Below are 6,965 nucleotides of genomic sequence, written 5' to 3' on the forward strand. Positions count from 1 at the left end.
TCTGAGGGTCCTTTAAGGCCATTTGAGGGCCCTTTGTACACGGTCTTCGGTGGTCTAAGGATTACCTTCGGCCGCCTCAAATGGGCCCTTATTCCTTCAAGCTGGGCCCCCCAACTCGAATGGGGGGAGGCGCCCTTGGCCATGTCGCAAGAGCATTAACAGTGAAGGGATAAATAGCAATCAGTGGCCACCATTGAAGAAGTGAAAATGACAACGAAACCCGGTGTTCCCAGGCGGTCACCCATCCAAGTACTAACCGGGCCCGGTGCTCCTTGACTTCAGTGATCGGACGGGAACTGGTATTTTCAGCATGGTATGGTCGTTGCCGACGAGAGCCGTCCATCTTCAACTCCTTTATCTGTAACATAAAAGATGACGTCACAACTCTGGCACTGATAAGCCTCAAACGCCACAGTCATTGCCTTTGGCCAAGCGGATGGCTTGAGTGATGGCGCTGCTCAGTCTCATTGCTTATGTGACCACCAAAAACACTGCCAAGTACCGATAGGTTACAACAAGCAAATGGCTCGCAAGCAATATGTAAAGGACGATGACACCAAACACATGAGTGAGAAGGGCAGTTGAAAATCGGCACAACTGAGAAATGACCCCCGTCAAATCTCGAGACAAAAGCGGCACTTACACCCACGCCGGCCGGGGGGGGGGGGTGCCGCCCCCCATAGTTTTTTTTTCGCGATAGCTCCGAACGCCACGGCGATACAGAGATGAAGCTTGGCATACCTGAATTTCGATTCAAGCCGGATCTTTTGACACCAACCACAATTTTCAGGTCATGTCAGGTCACCGACCTATGACCACTGGCGGATCCAGGGCTTCAGCGCGGGGTGGGGCATTCCAGGTCACGGAGCCAAACCTACATACTACATAGGTTACCCCCAAATCCTGTTTTCTCATCGGATTTAGGCCACTTATTTTTCGTCATAGTCCTGACACGAGTTTTTTTCTTGAAAAAAAAAAAACAGAAATGGTAGGACAACTGACCCCCATTTGCAGATCCAGGAGGAGAAGGCTTTTGGGACAAATACCCGGGCAGCGCCAGAAATCGACGAAAATTGGTGGGGCCGTTGGGGCCCTCAGAATGACTGGTGTATAGAGCCGACCCAGGGCCGCCGGTGTGGAACCTGGCGTGGGACCATCAAAGGTATCGGTGTGGGTTCCCCAGAGGCAGTGGTGTGGGGCCCTTGGAGGCACTGGTGCAGGAACCACAAAGGATCCGGTGTGGGCCCTCTAAGGTGCTGGTATGAGGCCCTCACATGGACGCCATTGTGGTGCCTCAGACACTGGTGTGGCGCTAAGCCCATACCATTCACAGATGGCTGTGTGTGGGGCCCTTGGAGTTGTTGGTGCGAAATGTGAATGCTTAATAACCCAGTAGGACCTCTCAGAGACCGACAAAGGGCCCTCAGAGGCCGGTAACGGGCCGTATGATGCCAAAAATGGGCCTTCACAGGCGGCAAGTGAAGGCCGGCAGTATCTCGGCAGTATCTTCAGGAGCCCTGTGGAGTTCTTAGAGATCGGCATGGTACTCTCAGACGCCGGTGGAGCCGAGTCACCGATGTAGGACCTACAGAGTTACCGGTGGCTGGCTGCCAGAGGCACTGGTATCGGGCCCAGAGGCGCCGGTGTAGGACCCTCAGAGTCGCCGATGTGGGGCCTCAGGAGACACTGGTGTCTCAGAGGTGGCGGTGTAGGGCCCTCAGACGTGTCTGTGTGGTGCCCTCACAGTCGCCGGTGAAGACTTTCAAAGGCATCGTTGTGGGAGTCCTCACTCCTCAGAGACACATGCATGGGGGCAAGGGGTCTTCAAGAGACCATCAAGGGTCAGCAGAGGCCTTCAGGAGCCCTGTGGGATCCTGGAGACTGGCGTGGTACTCTCAGGCGTCACTGGGAGCCCTCAGAGTCACCAGTGCGGGGCCCACAGAGTTGCAGGTAGGTAGCCGTCAGATGTGCCTGCTTAAGACCTTCAGAGGCGCCAGTGTGGGGTCCTCAGAGCCGCCGCCGATGTAGGGCCTTAAGAAATATTGGTGTTAGTCACTCAGATTGGCGGTGTTGGGCCCTCAAAGGCGCCGGTGTGTGACCCTCACAGGCGCCGTTATGGGCCCTCAGAGACACTGGTGTGGAGCCGTTCCATGCGGGTATGGGCCAGGACCCTAATTAGAGCTGACGCTTAATAGGTCAGCAAGGTCACTCAGAGGCCAGCACAGGGCTCTCAGAGGCCGGAGTGGGGCCCTTATGGAGATGTGTGATATGTGGGGACTCAGGAGCCCGTGACTACGTGAGGTGCTCTCACTAGTCCTGCGGGTCTTATCTCTGTCGAAATAAGGCACGCTTGGACCCTGAGCGGCCCATTGGCACTGCAGGGCCTCTCGGCCCATAGGGCATCATGCATCTAATGAGGCGGCACGCGCCCCTTGTGCCCCCTCCCCCCCGGTTACGCTGCACTAGCTGCGGCCATACAGGTAAATCATACTCTAACCGTCCCCGTCCCTATTCCCAAGCATAGGCGGGGGCCGATTCCTGGTTTGCGCAATATGAGTGCCATCGTTAGACAATACGGTCAAAAGGGTTGAAGCGGCATTACTCCCCTGTGGTAAGAACTAAAAAGCAACATATTTTTAGACAAAATAAAGCAATGATAACTAAATTGAGGTTACTAAAACGACTCTGATCACAAAAGTAGTTACTGGGAAGGCTTTCTAATCCATTTTTATTCAGTTTCTCGTTATAGGCGTAAGAAGTGTAAGTCTGAACGGGGGGGGGCATACCTGTACTGAATGCCCTCCCCAGGCTCCTGTCGGGGGGGGGGGCATATGCCCCTAATGCCCCCCTGGATCCGCCAGTGCCTATGTGGTGGTGGGGGGGGGGGGGGGCTCTTCCATTCCATTCTAGAATGTTTATTGCACATCGACAACCTAGTAAAACGATCGGAAAATAAACATGAATAACAGAGATAAAGCAAAATACCTCTCGTAACATAATCAGATAGTCACCATAAACATAAAGCAACATGAACATAGCCTTCAGATCAACGTCGAATATAACATAAACATACAACGTAATGACGGTAACGTAGCGTACATAGTGAAACAAAACTACCACTGCCGCCGCCACGACAGGCCACTGACCCAACCTATGCCGTCACTCAGCCCACCGGGGGCGCCGCCCACAAAACAGAATAAGGTAGGTAAATTAAAAGCTGTGCGAACGAAGCAAGAAATTTTGGAAATGCTGAGCCACCGCACGACAGTCCCCGTCGCCAAGATCGTCGCCATGCAAAAGAACACGTAATAACCATGAAGTTGACATTTGACCAAAATTTTCGGGAAAAATTTGCAGCATGTCCCGATAAAGTTCCTCTCTCTGCAAATTATAGTTGGGATACGCGAGAATGAAATAATGAATATTTTCTGTTTCAAAGCCAAAAACACATTCAGGTGTATAGTGCCTTTGTATTTGATATAAATGTGAATTTAGTTGTGACATTTGCATTCATAGCCTGGAATGGAAAATATTGCCCATTTTAGTGCCAATTTTTGCAATACGGAGTAGGCCCAGGCACCCTCAGTCGCCTCGAGAACTCTCGTTGAAAGGAACGAGGAGGAAGGGATCGGATGGTTTCGGAAAGCTGGTTCCAGGATTTGCCTGTTGAGAGGAAAAAGGACTTCTGGAAGGATGTGGTCCGGTTGGGAGGCATGGTGTAAGTGTTGGAGTTGCGTGGTGTTCTGCCGGTGTTTTCTGCACGTGTTTCTGGCCTTATTATCGTGATATAATATGGCGTTTGGTGTCTTGGATTAGTGAATATATGATATAAAGTGAGTTTGTGTATTTGTCGTCTTACAGTCAGTTTCTCCCAGCCCAAGTCTTGTAGAAGTTTCTCGGTTGACGTCCTGAACATAGCCCCCGTCACAAGTCACCCTGTTCTGTTTTGTAGCGTGTCAAGTTCGGCAGCGTCTTGTATTTTTATGTGTCCGTCATATATTGTGTTACAGCAGTCAAAGTAAGGTCTTATATACGTCTTGTAAATTTGGTCCAGAATGGGCCTTGGTATAGTTACGAGCGAGCGAGCGCAGCGAGCGAAGCGAAGTCTTTTCAATATAACGGAAAAATCTCAGTATGAACGGGCCCGGCCCGGCCCGGCCCGGCCTGTAACGCTTTTGAGAGGCTTATATCTCAGCAACCGCTGGACCGATTGGCCTGCGGTCTTTTTTGCTGGGTAGCCCCATCCCTTCTACCCCGTAATTGACTACTTTTGATACATCTCAGTGACCGTCGTGGCACGTGCCACGTGAAAAGTCAAGGGTGTTCAAGCAGTTTTGCAAAAGTAATGATTTTGAGAGGCCCATATCTCAGCAGCGGCTTGAGCGATTGTATTGCGGTAATTTTTATAGGGTAGCTGCATCCCTTCTACCAAAGGTCGGATACTCTTGATCTATGTGAGTGACCCCCACTGCACGTGCAATATACAAAAAGAAGAGGTGCCAAATTTGTTCCCATTTCAGTAACTCGGTAATTACTGGGGCGATCTCGCTGAAACTTGGCATGCAGGTAGGCACCCACCAGGCAATGAATTCCCACGTGTTGCGGATAGGGTGCTACTGCACGTGCGCACGTGCAGGGGGCGTTTCCAGATCTCGAGAACGGCTGGGCCGATTGCGCTCAAATTTGGTACACGGTTGGGGATCGGTTAGTAGGGTGCCGTGCAAAAGTCATTTTGGACCCCGTTTGCACGTGCGCACGTGCAGAGTGCCGCTTCCAGATCTCAGGAACGGCTGGGCCGATTGCGTTCAAATGTGGTACACGGTTGGGGACCGGTTAGTAGGGTGCCGTGCAAAAGTCAGTTTGGACCCAGTTTGTACGTGCGCACGTGCAGAATGCCACTTCCAGATCTCAGGAACGGCTGGGCCGATTGCACTCAAATTTGGCACACCGCTAGCGACCGTTTAGTAGGGTGCTTTGCACAAGCCCCGTTGGAAGTACCCTCTCGCCCTTCCGCACGTGCAGGGCTCACTATCTCGCTCGCTCGTTCTTCGCCCCAAAGGCGTTTTACTGGTATGTAACGTGCAATGGAGTAGATTGGACTGAGTGATTTGTGTAGCTTCTTGCATATTGCATTGACGTGTTGGTGGAAGCGTAGGTCCTTAGAAATTGTTAAGCCAAGGGGAGTATGAGTTTCATTAATGGGTACGTTTTCGCCCTCGAAAGTGAGCTTTGGTGGTGTGTACTGATGTCTGTGTGAAAATGTTTGTTGGATGGTCTTCGTAGCGTTGAATGTAATTGCCCATTCTCGACCATATGTATTTGTGGATTTCGTTGAGGTCTTGTTGTAGTGATAGCTGTACGACGTCAATGTCTGCTGTCGTGTGCGAGGCGTAGATAGATTTGTCGTCAGCTAAAAAAGAGAATGTCATTCTTTATTCGTCTTGAAAGTCCGTCGGATACCTAAGTGCCAGCAAAGGCCCGAGTACGGATCCCTGCGGGCAGCCCGCATTTATTGTTTTAGTGGCCGAGAAGGTGCTGCTGATCCGTACTCGGTGTGTCCTGTCACAAAGATATGATTTTAACAGTCGAAAAGTGAGTCAGTAATTCCGAAGTCGTGCTTACTCTTGTACAACAGTCCGTCATGCCAGATCTTGTCAAAGTATTTAGAAATGTCGAGGTAAGTAGCAGTAAAGTCTCGTCCCATGTCCAGTCTCGTGTGATGGCGCTGCTCAGTCTCATTGCTTATGTGACCACCAAAACACTGCCAAGTACCGATAGGCTACAACAATAAAATGGCTCGCAAGCATTATGTAAAGGACGATGACACCAAACACATCAGTGAGAAGGGCAGCTGAAAATTAGCACAACTGAGAGATGACCCCCGTCAAATCTCGAGACAGAAACGGCACTTACACCCACGCCGGCCGGGGGGGGGGGGTGCCGCCCCCCAAAGTTTTTTTTTCGCGATAGCTCCGAACGCCACGGCGATACAGAGATGAAGCTTGGCATACCTGAATTTCGATTCAAGCCGGATCTTTTGACACCAACCACAATTTTCAGGTCATGTCAGGTCACCGACCTATGACCACTGGCGGATCCAGGGCTTCAGCGCGGGGTGGGGCATTCCAGGTCACGGAGCCAAACCTACATACTACATAGGTTACCCCCAAATCCTGTTTTCTCATCGGATTTAGGCCACTTATTTTTCGTCATAGTCCTGACACGAGTTTTTTTTCTTGAAAAAAAAAACAGAAATGGTAGGACAACTGACCCCCATTTGCAGATCCAGGAGGAGAAGGCTTTTGGGACAAATACCCGGGCAGCGCCAGAAATCGACGAAAATTGGTGGGGCCGTTGGGGCCCTCAGAATGACTGGTGTATAGAGCCGACCCAGGGCCGCCGGTGTGGAACCTGGCGTGGGACCATCAAAGGTATCGGTGTGGGTTCCCCAGAGGCAGTGGTGTGGGGCCCTTGGAGGCACTGGTGCAGGAACCACAAAGGATCCGGTGTGGGCCCTCTAAGGTGCTGGTATGAGGCCCTCACATGGACGCCATTGTGGTGCCTCAGACACTGGTGTGGCGCTAAGCCCATACCATTCACAGATGGCTGTGTGTGGGGCCCTTGGAGTTGTTGGTGCGAAATGTGAATGCTTAATAACCCAGTAGGACCTCTCAGAGACCGACAAAGGGCCCTCAGAGGCCGGTAACGGGCCGTATGATGCCAAAAATGGGCCTTCACAGGCGGCAAGTGAAGGCCGGCAGTATCTCGGCAGTATCTTCAGGAGCCCTGTGGAGTTCTTAGAGATCGGCATGGTACTCTCAGACGCCGGTGGAGCCGAGTCACCGATGTAGGACCTACAGAGTTACCGGTGGCTGGCTGCCAGAGGCACTGGTATCGGGCCCAGAGGCGCCGGTGTAGGACCCTCAGAGTCGCCGATTATGTAAAGGACGATGACACCAAACACA

At 51.8% G+C, this 6,965-nt stretch overlaps 1 non-coding gene across 1 annotated transcript; it reads right to left on the reverse strand.

The window, feature by feature from the left end:
- Nucleotides 1-208: 208 nt before the first annotated feature.
- Nucleotides 209-327, reverse strand: LOC122370858. Its single transcript, XR_006254617.1, has one exon. It is a non-coding gene; the product is annotated as a 5S ribosomal RNA (ribosomal RNA).
- Between the last annotated feature and the right edge of the window lie 6,638 nt (nt 328-6,965).

This window comes from Amphibalanus amphitrite, unplaced genomic scaffold (assembly GCF_019059575.1).
Source record: "Amphibalanus amphitrite isolate SeventyFive unplaced genomic scaffold, NRLGWU_Aamphi_draft 001174F_arrow, whole genome shotgun sequence".
In the NCBI taxonomy this organism is placed as follows: domain Eukaryota; kingdom Metazoa; phylum Arthropoda; class Thecostraca; order Balanomorpha; family Balanidae; genus Amphibalanus; species Amphibalanus amphitrite.